The sequence below is a fragment of the Sceloporus occidentalis genome, unplaced genomic scaffold (assembly GCF_023333645.1).
Source record: "Sceloporus occidentalis isolate IW3139 unplaced genomic scaffold, rSceOcc1.0.p SCAF_5, whole genome shotgun sequence".
NCBI lineage: Eukaryota > Metazoa > Chordata > Lepidosauria > Squamata > Phrynosomatidae > Sceloporus > Sceloporus occidentalis.
The window spans coordinates 124,219,369-124,231,767 of record NW_028316985.1 but is presented as its reverse complement, the minus strand read 5'-3'; positions in this window follow the sequence as shown (position 1 = coordinate 124,231,767).

Here is a 12,399-nt window from a genome sequence, read left to right as displayed (position 1 = left end):
CTCTCTGCTGAGTTAATGTTCGTGCTAACACAGTACTTTCCCGGCAAGCATTTGCTCCGCTCTGTTTTCTGCTAACTGCCTTCAGTGTTTTTGATAACTTTTGATCTGATGCCACTCTTAACTGCATTCTGTTTGATTTTGTAATTACTTTCAGGCTGAAACTCATGGAGATATTAAACAAAATCTGGGTTATAAATATTCTCTGTAATAATGCATTAGCTGATGCCTGCCTTATCTGATTTTAGGCTGTTATTGCAGCTTGGGGGTCTTTCCTCCTCTAGAGGAGCACACCTGATCTAATTAAAAACAACAATGGGAAGTCAGTTACAGGGTTTCAGTCTGTACAATGCAGTTCTGCCACCATGAGGAAAGAAGCAGCTATAAGAATCTACCATTCCAGATACCAGGTCATGGTCCCTTCCACACCATACAGTTATAGCACTATGGTTGCATTTTAACTGCCTTGTTTCAATTCTGTGGAATCCTTGGTCCAATCCTGTGAAATCATGGGAATCCTAGGGAGGGATATTTAGAATTGTCAGTAATCTAGTTCTCTGCCAGATTACAAACTCTAGGATTCTACAGATTGCAGCCATGACAGTTGACCTGGAATCATAGGCCCTTATCACATGAGCAAAATCTGAAGTTATTCCAGGGTCACTGTGAAGGCAATGTGAAGGCAATGCAGGGGCAATTTTGGGGTTTCAAGTTTGTTTATCACACAATGCCAAACACAATCAGGAGCTATCTTAAACACAATGGGGGGTCATTCCATGGTTAGGTAAAGTTTCAAGTTTGTTTATCACATGACACCAAACACAATCAGGAGCCATCCTAAACACAAGCGGCAGTCATTCCAGGGTCATTCCAGGGTTAGGTAAATTTGGTGAAAAAGAGGATTTACCTAAACCTGGAATGACCCTGGAATGACCCCCCCATTGTGTTTAAGATAGCTCCTGATTGAAACCCCATGATTGCCCCTGCATTGCCTTCACATTGACCCTGGGATAATTTCAAATTTTGCTCGCATGATAAGGGCCATAGTGCTATAATTGTGTAATGTGAAAGGGCCCTACATGTCCATCCATCCAGCATGGCCTACTCCAGGGATGGGCACCAATCAGCCTCCAGATGTTTTTGGCATAGAAATCTCAGCAACTCTAGTGAGCATAGCCAATGGTGGGGATTTATGAGAATGCAACCCAAGAAACATTTAGAGCATCACACAGTTGCATATCTCTGGCTTACCTTATTCTCCTTGGCAACAACTCTCCAAAGTCATAGGGATTGATTCTTCTTGCCACATTCTCACTGATCTTTACATTAGCAATGCCAGTATTGAAGCTGGGGCCCTCTGCATGTATGTGTTCTGCCACTGGGTGATGGAAGACTCATGTGTACATTTTCCTAAAATGTCCCATAACCTGTGGTGCCAGAAATTGGGGTTGGTCTGAAGAGGCATGGATGTTTATGCCTAAATTTCAGGCCATGAATTTTGTCCAGACCATGAACCACTTCAAGAGAACAAATGAGTACAACAGAGCTTGGTAATGTTACTTTTTTGGGGACTATAGCTCTCATAATTCTCCAGTAAGTGAAACAAGCAAATGCAGAAAGCTATAAAGGAAATAAAGGGAAAGAGTGAGTAAAAAACACAATTACACTAGTAAAGCAAGTCCATTACTGAATGGGTTTCATGGTGAGTAAAGTGTGCTCATTACTAAATAACGTAAGAAAATACATATCACACCAGGATGTGTGTCCTATGCGCATCAGGATGATTACCCTAAAATTTAATGTAAGAGCTGAGAAGTTGTCCCTGTGGGAAAGAAAGGTGCTACCAAAGGAAACCCAGCAAGAAGCTTCTTCATCACAGCAGTGTTAAAACAAAGATGTGGAAAATGTAAAGGAAAACATAAAATGACAAAAGAGAAAAATAGGTACATCATGAGAGCAATAAAATGAAGCAAAACCTAATGAACAAACTGTAACTATTTCAGTAAAGGTCTGTCTAAATAAAGAGCCTTCCTTGCAACAGAAATCAAAAGCTTGAGATCAGCCACTAAGAAGGGTCTCTCCTGGGCTCTGCTCTACAGGCCAGAAAGTGGCATCTCCTTCACAGTTCTTAAAAACTGGACAGGTTTGTACAGAAGGACACGGTCTTTTAAATAATGTTTTGTTCACCATCACTGTCCTAAGTCATGCTGGTCTTCTGTGGGTCATAACTAGCACTTTGAACTGTGCCTGCAAATACACTGCAAATAGCCTGTATAGCTCTCGTAATATGGATATGATGGTGTTTCCTGTAACTGGTCCCAGTCAATGGCCTCCTATAGTTCCCTGCAACTGGCCATGGCTGCAGCCAAGCTATCTCTAGTTTCTGAACATTCTTTCAAGGTTGCCCCATCTAAAGCTTATTACAGTAGTCCAAACAAAATAAGGCATGATTCACAACTCGAGAATGGGGTTGGTGGAAGGGCAAATCAGATGGAGCGTGGATAAGAAAGGGTGGGGGAGGACGAAGACTGACAGACAAGTTCTTACTCTTCAAGACACCACTAAAAACCTTTCACATTCCTAGCTATGGGACATATTTTATTTTCTGTTGCCTTGAACCACCCACTTCAGTGCTTCATCGAGTGACACCCCCCCCCCCCCCCCAGATTGTAGCCTAACCTGACAGAGAGAAAATCTTCCTCCTGTCCATTTTTTCCACACCAAGCCTAATTTATATATTTTTATTAAGCCTCCCTACTTACCTTTTCCCCAAACTTGCCACTTGCCCTGAGATTGCAGTCAGGGACCATGTATTATGCCACCAGTTCTGTCCCCTGATAAATTTCCTGTCATATGAATTCCTAAGACTGTCATTGGTTCCTATGGGGAAATGTGAAATGAAATATCCCCTTCAGAGCAGCAAAGCCTACAGGGGACAGCTTGGCCTCTGTTGACAAGAGACCCCAGGGAAACGGGAGTCCCTGCTGTATAAGTGACCTTGCTCTGCTCCTCTTCTGTCAAAATGAAGGCCCTTTTGCTTGTTATTTTTAAAATCAGGTTTTCGCTTTCTTGTAATGGCAGCAATCATTTTATTTTTTCAAAATATTGATGCAGCCTCCAGCTTCTAGCAGCTGTGAACATAGTGTCAGCAGCTGTTGAATCCAGACAGTATCAATATTTTGTCAAGATCCAGCTTTCTCATAATAGCGGCAGTCATTTAGAGCAGGGCTCCTTTCAGGAGATCTATCAAATGACAAATCAAAAGATGGATCCTAATACAATGAGTAATCACAATGTGATTTTGCAAATGTGACAATTGCTATTCAGGCTTCTCCTCCGCCTCCTCCTTTTTGCTTTGTAAAGACCTTGTCAGCAGTAGGATATTCCCTCCCCCTCTCAAAAAGTTAATAAAGTATGACTTGCAATTATCCAGAACATTTGAGATGCTTCCCTGTCATTATAAGCCAGGCACATGCAGAGGGAGTTTGGCCCCTCTGGTAGAATACATACTTCATATGCAGAAGGTCTCCATTGACGACTCCATCTCCTTCTTCTCCTTCTCCTTCATACTTTCCAACATTTCACACATGAAAATTGGCACACACATGGACAAGCAACACCAGAGTGCAGTCAAGATGGCAAAAGTTATTCATGAGGAAGAAAAGACAAGCTACAAGATGCTACAGTAATATGCTTTTGCCAGAGCCTACTTGGAAGGGCAAGATTCTGCTCCTTCCTCTCCTCTCCCTCAATTGAGCACATTAAGTACAAAGTAGTTTTGCATTTGGAACACAGTTTGCAACAACAGAAGGAGGCTGAAGATGATAGGGGAAAAGAGGAAGAAATAGAGAGAAACTGGGACATTTTAACAGTATCTGAAAAAGTAGCATTAATCACAACTGTCTTTGCCAAATCAGGATAGTTGGAGAGTATGTCCTAATCATCATCATCATCTTTGTAGCAGGTTTAGTGGCATTTAGACAATCTGCTGGATTTTTGCCTTAACTTTAGAATTAAAAATTTAGAAATAAAAAAAGTGCAGTGAAGGTTTTCACAGCCAGCATCCATAGTTTTTATGGGGTTTTTGGGCTACATGGCCGTGTCCTGGAAGAGTTTATTCCTGACTTTCCTCCAGCATCAGTGGCATGCCACTGAAGATGCCAGCCACAGATGCTGGTGAAATGTCAGGAATAAACTCTTCCAAAACACAGCCACATAGCCCGAAAACCCACAAAAATTATAATTACAGGTACTTGCCATTTTTTTCAGTAATGAAAATATGACAAAATAATTTAATGTAGTTTTAGTTCCATGTCATTCATCACCCACCCTTCCCTCTTCACAATGGGCTAAAATTTAAATAAAATTTAAAATACAAATTTATGCAAAATATGTGTAATGTTTTAATATTTCAAAAATTAAATCATCCCCCAAAGATAGTTTAATACAGTAATACAGCTTACCACTAAAAGCCCTGCCTGGAATTCACATTTGCAGTCACAAATGCATAACCTAATCATTGTTGTTGTTGTTGTTGTGTGGTTTTCATGTTGTTTCTGACTCATGGTGTCCCTAAGGCAATTCTATCACAGGGTTTTCTTGGCAAGATTTGCTCAGAAGAGGTGTGCCCTGCACTCCCCTGAGGCTAAGAGAGTGTGACTTGCTGGAGATCACCCAGTGGTTTTCATGGCCAAGCTGGGAATCAAACTCTGGTTTCTAGAGTCATAGTCCAATACTCAAACCACTATGCCATGCTGGCTCTATATACTTTCTATAAGCATTCTAACAGATTCATATTCATGATCCCTATGTATTCAATATTTTAGGAAATATGTAGCGATTATAAAAGTCCTCCTATCCTGATTTACTGTGTAGCAGCTGCTGCAAGCAATAAGGGTTTGTTCTCCTATTGATTGAGATGTTGACATTTCCAACCCCTCCTGTGAGTGATATCTGGTGCAAGGACAGAAATCCACTACAGAAATGTTAACATTTAGGATTGGGGGTGAATTCAGGAGTGCACTTAAACTGCAAACCTGAGTCTCCAGAGGTGTGTAGCTTCACCCAGTACAAGCAAATTCCTTGATCTCCTGGATCAGTCATATTTGGATTAAACTGTAATTTGACTGTAGGCCACCTGCTAAGGCAACCAAAAAAACCGTCCTACTAATGCAAGGCCTGAAGCCAGACTGAAATTGATCTAGATCATTTTATCCACAAATCCCTGGATCTCAGATTTTACCACACACTCCACTGTCTTGCCTAAATATGGAATCGTGGAAACTAGTGGGTATATGTATGTGTATGTATATATATATATATATATATATATATATATATATATATATATAGTATAGTATATATATATACAGTATAGAATCCATGGTGGGCTTTTTCAATAAATATCTTGCAACTGCTTCCTTTAGCCATATTGGAATCCTACTTGTTCTAAAGAGATTTACCCAGTCAGCTGATTTAACCCTGTCCCATTGCTTTTTGTTGTGAATGTTGACTCTGCAGTCTTAAAACTATTGAAATGAATGTCACTGTTTTTCAGTGTTCTGAATCAACAATGGGTGTACTGGCTTTCCATGCTTAATAACTAGGTGACAAAAGCATTGTAGGATCTCTTTCCACTAAGCCAACAGTTTTGAAATGTGGATTTAAAACCTTCTAAATTATCCCGCAGTGCAATTCTCAGAGTGTATACATTGAAAAGTGTCCATCATCACTAGAATATTTTGGAGCTGGCACCAAAGTTACAATCAATGTAACCATATCAGCTATAGCATCCAAGTTAGAATGGATCTAACGAAATTTTTTGCAAAGTAAAATTGCAAAGTAAAAAGCAAATTGTTCACAGTGGATTGTTGAGTGGTCAATGACCTCTGGGCCATTCACAACAGAAATGCAATGGTGGCAAGGGAGAATATACATATGTTTGTACTGCCATGGATATGTTTTCAAAGTGGCTCAAGCCAAAGTTTGGTCAAGATGGAGAAGGTTCAGAGAAGGACAACAAGAATGACAAGCAGTATGGAGAATAAAACACATGAGGAAAGGTTGAAGGAGCTGGGCTTGTTCAGCTTGGTGAAGAAAGGCTGAGAAGTGAAATGGTCGAATTCTTTAAATACCTCAAGGGCTGTCACAGAGAGGATAGGGTAGGCCTGTTCTCTACTGCCCCAGAGGGTAGGACCAGGTCTAATGTTTTGAAATTACAGGATAATAGATTTCATTTGACCATTAGAAGTAAACTCTTGACAGTGAGAATAGTTTGGCACTGGAATCAATTGCCTAGAGAGATGGTGGGGTCTTCTTCACTTCATGCCTTCAAAAAAGAGGCTGGAGAATTACTTGCTGGGGATGTTTTGGCTGGAGATCTTGCACAGAGCAAAGGGATGGACTCAATGACATGTGAGGCTCCTTCCAGCTGTATGATTATATGACTCTAATTTTCATTCTGTCTTTATGATGCTACATCATGCAAAACAAAACAAAAAAAAATGGTTGGATAGATTTTCACTAAATTTGTGGGGCATATTTTGGTGGGCCTGACTTAAAGTAAAGTTTATGTGACATATACGAAATTATCTTTGGAGGCAACTGTGGGCACCCAATTATATTTTCATTCATGCAAAGTCATGTGGCACATCATTTGAAACATTTCAATGAGCTGAACTCATTTTCTGAAGTTTTGCCATGACTATATGCACTAGATTATGTTTTTATCTTTTTATCTATTATCATTTTAGACATCCAGGGCTGGATAATTCTTCACTGAAACTAAAGGAGGTGTTTAGAATATACCTTAGTATATAGGCTATGTGGTATATCAGAAATTCACTTTGGGAGATCCTGAGGTCACTCCAATTTTTATTTTTATTTTATTGATAGAGAAGACTAGTTTCAACCCCCCTCCCCCCGATAGCAGATGAAACACCATCCAGAAGATGAACAAATCAAAATAGAAATGTAAAAAGTGATTTTTGAGACAGTCTGAAAGTCACTCTGAAAGGGATAACCACATGAGGGTGAATCAAGAAAGAAAAGTTCTTTTGAGGGCAATTGAAAGTGACATCCAACAAGAGAAACATTTGGCAGCCAATCAGGAGCTGTATGGTCTCTCAAGGGCAATTGATATGAATATACAACTTGAGGACTATTTGAGCACACAAAGAGAAAGGGACTCATCCTCCAGAACAGTTAGAAGCAAACATTATTTTGATGGTCAATTATTTTCCTGAGCAGCACTGTGTACTGCAAATATTGCACAATACAAACTGTGGCTAGGAGTAGAAAACCTCCAGACATTGGAGGAGTACAATTGCCATCAGCTCTACCCAGCACAACAAATGGCAAGTAATATATACTAATTTAATTTATATCCAACTTTTCTCCCATATAGGACACAAAGCAGCTTACATGGTACAGCCCTTCTTATCCACTAGATTTTTTTTATCCATGGATTCAAGCACCCACAGCTTGAAAATATTCCAAAAAAGTATAATTTCTAAATGGCAAACCTTGATTTTTTATTTTATATAGGAGACACTATTTTGCTCTGCTATTATATTTAACGGGACTTGAGCATCCATGGATTTTGTTATCCATCGGGGGGGGGGGGGGGTCCTGAAACCAAACCCCAGCGGATAACAAGGTACCACTGTATGTTAAAACAAAATAGGTAAAATAATCTGACATGCATTTTTTTTAAAAAGCGTTAATCCACTTTAAAACAATTCAGAAGATTTTAAAATATGTTAAATATATCAAAACATATTAAGAAACAGCATACCCATTGCACCACTCCAAACAATTAAAAATGGAAGGCATGTTTAAAACGAAGGTCCTTGCTTGCTGGTGAAGAAAAGTACAGAGAGGGGGCCAACCAAGCCTCCCACTGAAGAGAGTGGGAGTACAGAGAGGCTGCCATCCAATTACATCTAGAAGAAAGCCACAAGTTGCCTACTCTTTTCTGGGAGCACTTATGTGCTATTTAACAACTGGCTGGCATGCCAACATTTATCTAACACTGAAGCTTTCTTACTTTTCCAAACTGTATTCTCAAAATAGGTTGTGGCCTTGAGGAGATCCCTTAGGTTTTTCACACCAGTGGGAATGGGAACTACTAGACTTTGTTGTTGTGATGTGCCTTTAAGTGATTTCTAACTTATGACAACCCTGAGGTGAATCTATCATATGTTGTTGTTTTTTTGGCAAGTTTCTTTAGAGGGTGCTCTCCCTTGCCCTCCTCTGAGGCTGAGAGAGTGTGACTTCCCCAAGGTCACCTAGTAGGTTTTCATGGATGAACAGGGATTTGAACTGGTCTGCAGAGTTGTAGTCCAACACTCAAATCACTACACCACACAGCCTTTAGTAGATAGATAGTAATTTGCCCAGAAAAACCCTTGATGAACAGTTATCAAAGGATTTATGCAGTGAAATGAAATTAAAATGAAAAACTGAGAAATAGAAAAGATGAAAAGATGAGGTCCTTTGGCAGTTCTAGAAAAACAAATGCTCACCCTTGTTGAATAATCTTGAAAGCTTTCTAGAATAAAGTTGTTTCATCAGCTACTTCAGCTTCCTCTTGTTTTGGGACTTGAAAACATTAAAGTAACAAAAAGAACCCAATCCATCTTGATTGATTGATTGATTTGAAACCATGGATGTAAATGTTGCTGGTTGCGCTACAGTGATGTAGGAATGCACTTTGTAGAAGCTTCCTCTTCCTGCAAATTCCTTTATTGCCAACTGCTAAATTGTCACATGCCAGTGCGGAGGGCAGTCCCCCCACCACATCATAGGCCAAAAGTCTACAGCACAATTGGCCTCCTGCAAGCAATTTTCATGGGCCATCCAGATGATACACGACCCCCAATTGTCTTGATTTGGCAGGAATAGTCCCCATTACTTCTGTCATCCCTCTTTCAAGTAACTCAAAAAGGAGGAGATGATAGGATGGAGTCTTGCCCTTCCCTGTAGACTCATGCAAAAGCACACTGCCTCCCCTACCTTGTATATTCCTCCCCATTAATAACTTCTGCCATCTTGATCACACTCTAATATCGTCTAGCCATACATGCTCCAGTTTTCATCTCTGAAATGTTACCAGATATGGTGGCAGGCATTTTGCTAGTAATACTGTAACAGCCTGCTGAGAAATGATTTTCTGCCTGTTTTCATCTTATCCAATGTGAGATTTGTAGGAGATGTGGAACTGATGAAAGGGCCATTTTCATACAGAACAAAGAGTCCATTCATTTTCTCATTTCATTGAGGTACATGAAAGCAACACGCCGAGCCTCCTTGGATGTCACATCCATTTTGGTTTGAGGCAGAATGACCTAGAAGCACAATAGTACACAACTCCTGACGTTAGAGGAAACTTGTCCCTGCTTGTATCTAGGCAGATAATGGAGGTGAGAAGTGGTTTTTGATGCTGGCTGTAAACTAGTAGGTGCCCATGAAACACCTACCATATCCTAACTATGTCTAAAAGAATCAAGAAGAGGACATATGATCACAAATTTCTTCCCCTCAGCCCAGACATAGTATGACTATTTAACATACTTGATCATTGCTCAGGCTTCATGACCAATATTGATGCCTGCTGGCATCTCTGCTCCCAATTGCCATTTAAAAAAAAAATTACACAGAGAACAATATAACTTTCAGGACATTCATTGTTGCTGTATGCCTTCAAGTCATTTTCAATTTACGACAACCTGAAAGCGACCCTATCACGGGGTTTTCTTGGCAACTTTGGTCAGAGGAGGTTTGCCATTGGCTTCATCTGAGGCTGAGAAGGTGTGATTTGCCCAAAGTCACCTGATATTTGTTGACAGTCTCCCATCCAAGTACTAACCAAGAATGAATCTGCTTAGCTTCCAAAATAGCTGAGCAGAATCCCCAATTCAGAGCTGGTATATACTTAGAATACTAGTCTGCTGGACGTAATAGAGGAAAGTCTATCACCTTCATGGCCTCCTTATGTGTTTTGCAAGTATCTGATTGGCCCCTGAGTTGCAAAAGAGCACACGACTAGACTGACATTCATTAGGATTCAATAGGACTCCTCAGCATCTGTCCTGCATTTATCATGGTACAGATAATTTGCTGAAAGGCAACATTCAAGACAGAGTCCATTTCTTATTCTCAGTCTGAAACACATTGATGAGAAGAGACTGTGAACAAGAGTTCCTCAGACTTTCCATTTGCATTTAGCTCATTAACCATTGCATTACATTGACTCAGTCAACCATGGGATCCGGGTCAGATCAGTATAACTCAAACTGACAGTATGAGAAATTGTGACATGGTATGTGACATACAATTAAAATAGTTGACTTGCAGACATAACCTGTGTCCTTTCATGAGCAGCCTAGGGATAAAAAGCTTTCCACACCCAAAGCTCTGGGGGATGCAGAAATTAATTAACAATGATGACAGAGCAATTCAGCTAACATGGAGGCTCATAAGTAAATCACATCTGTTATTAGTCAGTTTGCCCAGTAGAATTTATGATTTGCCAGATTATGTAGATAGGCACTGGAAGAGTTTGCTAAATGCTTTTTCTGTGGTTATCAGAAAAATGGAAGATAGTATTAGCCCTTAAAAGTGTAAAGGCTATTCTTTTTCATACAATAACAGAATTGTAGAGTTGGAAGAGACTACAAGGGCCATTCAGTTTGACATCCTACTATGCATAATCAAAGCATTCCCAACATATGAGCATCCAGGCTTTGTTTAAAAACATCCAAAGAATAAGATTCAACCACACTCCAAGGCAGTGTATTCCACTGTCAAACAGCTCTTACTGTTAGGAAGTTCTTCTTAATGTTTAGGTGGAATTTCTTTTCATGTAATTTGAATCCATTGCTCCATGCCCTAGCATTGGAGCAGCAGAAAACAAGCTTGCTCGTTCTTTGATATGACACCCTTATTTATTTAAATATGTAAAAATATTTAAATATTTAAAAATGGATATCACGTTGTCTCATAACCTCTTCTCTAGGGTAAATATACCCAGCTACCTAAGCTGCTATTTATAGGGCATGGCTTCCAGACCTTTTGCCATTTTGGTCACCCTCCTCTGAACATGTTACAGCTTGCCAATATCCTTCTTGAATTGTGGTGACCAGGTGAAGTCTGACCAAAGCAGAATAAAGTGGTACTATTACTTCCCTTGATCTAGATAATATATATTGTGACTACTATAAAACAGGATTTTGACACATTCTTTCTCCAGTCTCTTTTCAAACATCCCTAATATATAATATTCTGGTTTCAGTTGTATTCTAGTATTCAGAAAGTTGTAATTGAATGATTTATAATCTTCCAGTACCTATTTGCATATTTGCTGGACCATCAACAATGATAAAAAGTTCCGGGCACTTCCCAACATTTCCAAAATTTATTATCCTTTGCTTTATAAATCCTTGCTATTTCATAGGGATAGAATTCAAAGATATAGCTGTGTTAGTCTGTAGAATCAGTATGTACAGATATCTTATAGCACCTTTAAGGCTAACTGAAAGAAGTTGGCAGCATGAGCTTTTGTAGATGCATCTGAGGAAGCAGACTTTAGTCTACAAAAGCTCATGCTGCCAACCTCTTGCAGTTAGCCTTAAAGGTGCTACAAAATCTCTCTACATACTATTTCATAGGGAGTTAGATACCATTGGAAGTAAATTTTACAATCGTTCTTGCTTAAGTTTTGAGAGATCATGTTCATAATTTCTTTCATCCATGTTTTTCCCAGTGGGACAGTCGCAAAGAGTACCCCACATTCCTTGCCCAATTGATCATAGAGTCTTTGATTACATCTTCTTCCATCTCAACGGTAAATTTGTTTTGGATAGAATTTTGTACAGCAATATTTAACACAGAATTCAAATTATTCTACTGTGTCCCCCCCCCCCCAATAATATTTTCTCCAATTCTGACTTCCCTTCAAATCCAAAGACTTTTGCTGTTGTTGTTGTCAATTGCCCTTGAGTCGATTCCGACATCTCCAAAAATCCATATCCCCCACTGCCTTGCCCAGATCCTGCAAGCCCTTTCCCACAACTCCCCTGATTGTGTTTATCCAAATGGTTTGTGGTCTTCCTCTCTTTCTTCTACCCTCTACCTTTCCTAGCATTATTGGGTTTTTTAGTGATGCATGCCTTCTCATTATGTGACCAAAGTACAATAGTCTCAACTTGATCATCTTAGTGTCCAAGGAGAGTCCTGGTCTGATTTGTTCGAGAACCCATTTGTTTGTCTTCTTGGCTGTCCATGGCATCCTAAGTACTCTTCTCCAGCACCACATTTCAAATGAGTTGCTTTTCATTCTTTCTGCTTCCTTCACTATCCAGCTCTCACATCTGTACATGGTAATCGGGAATACAATGGCTT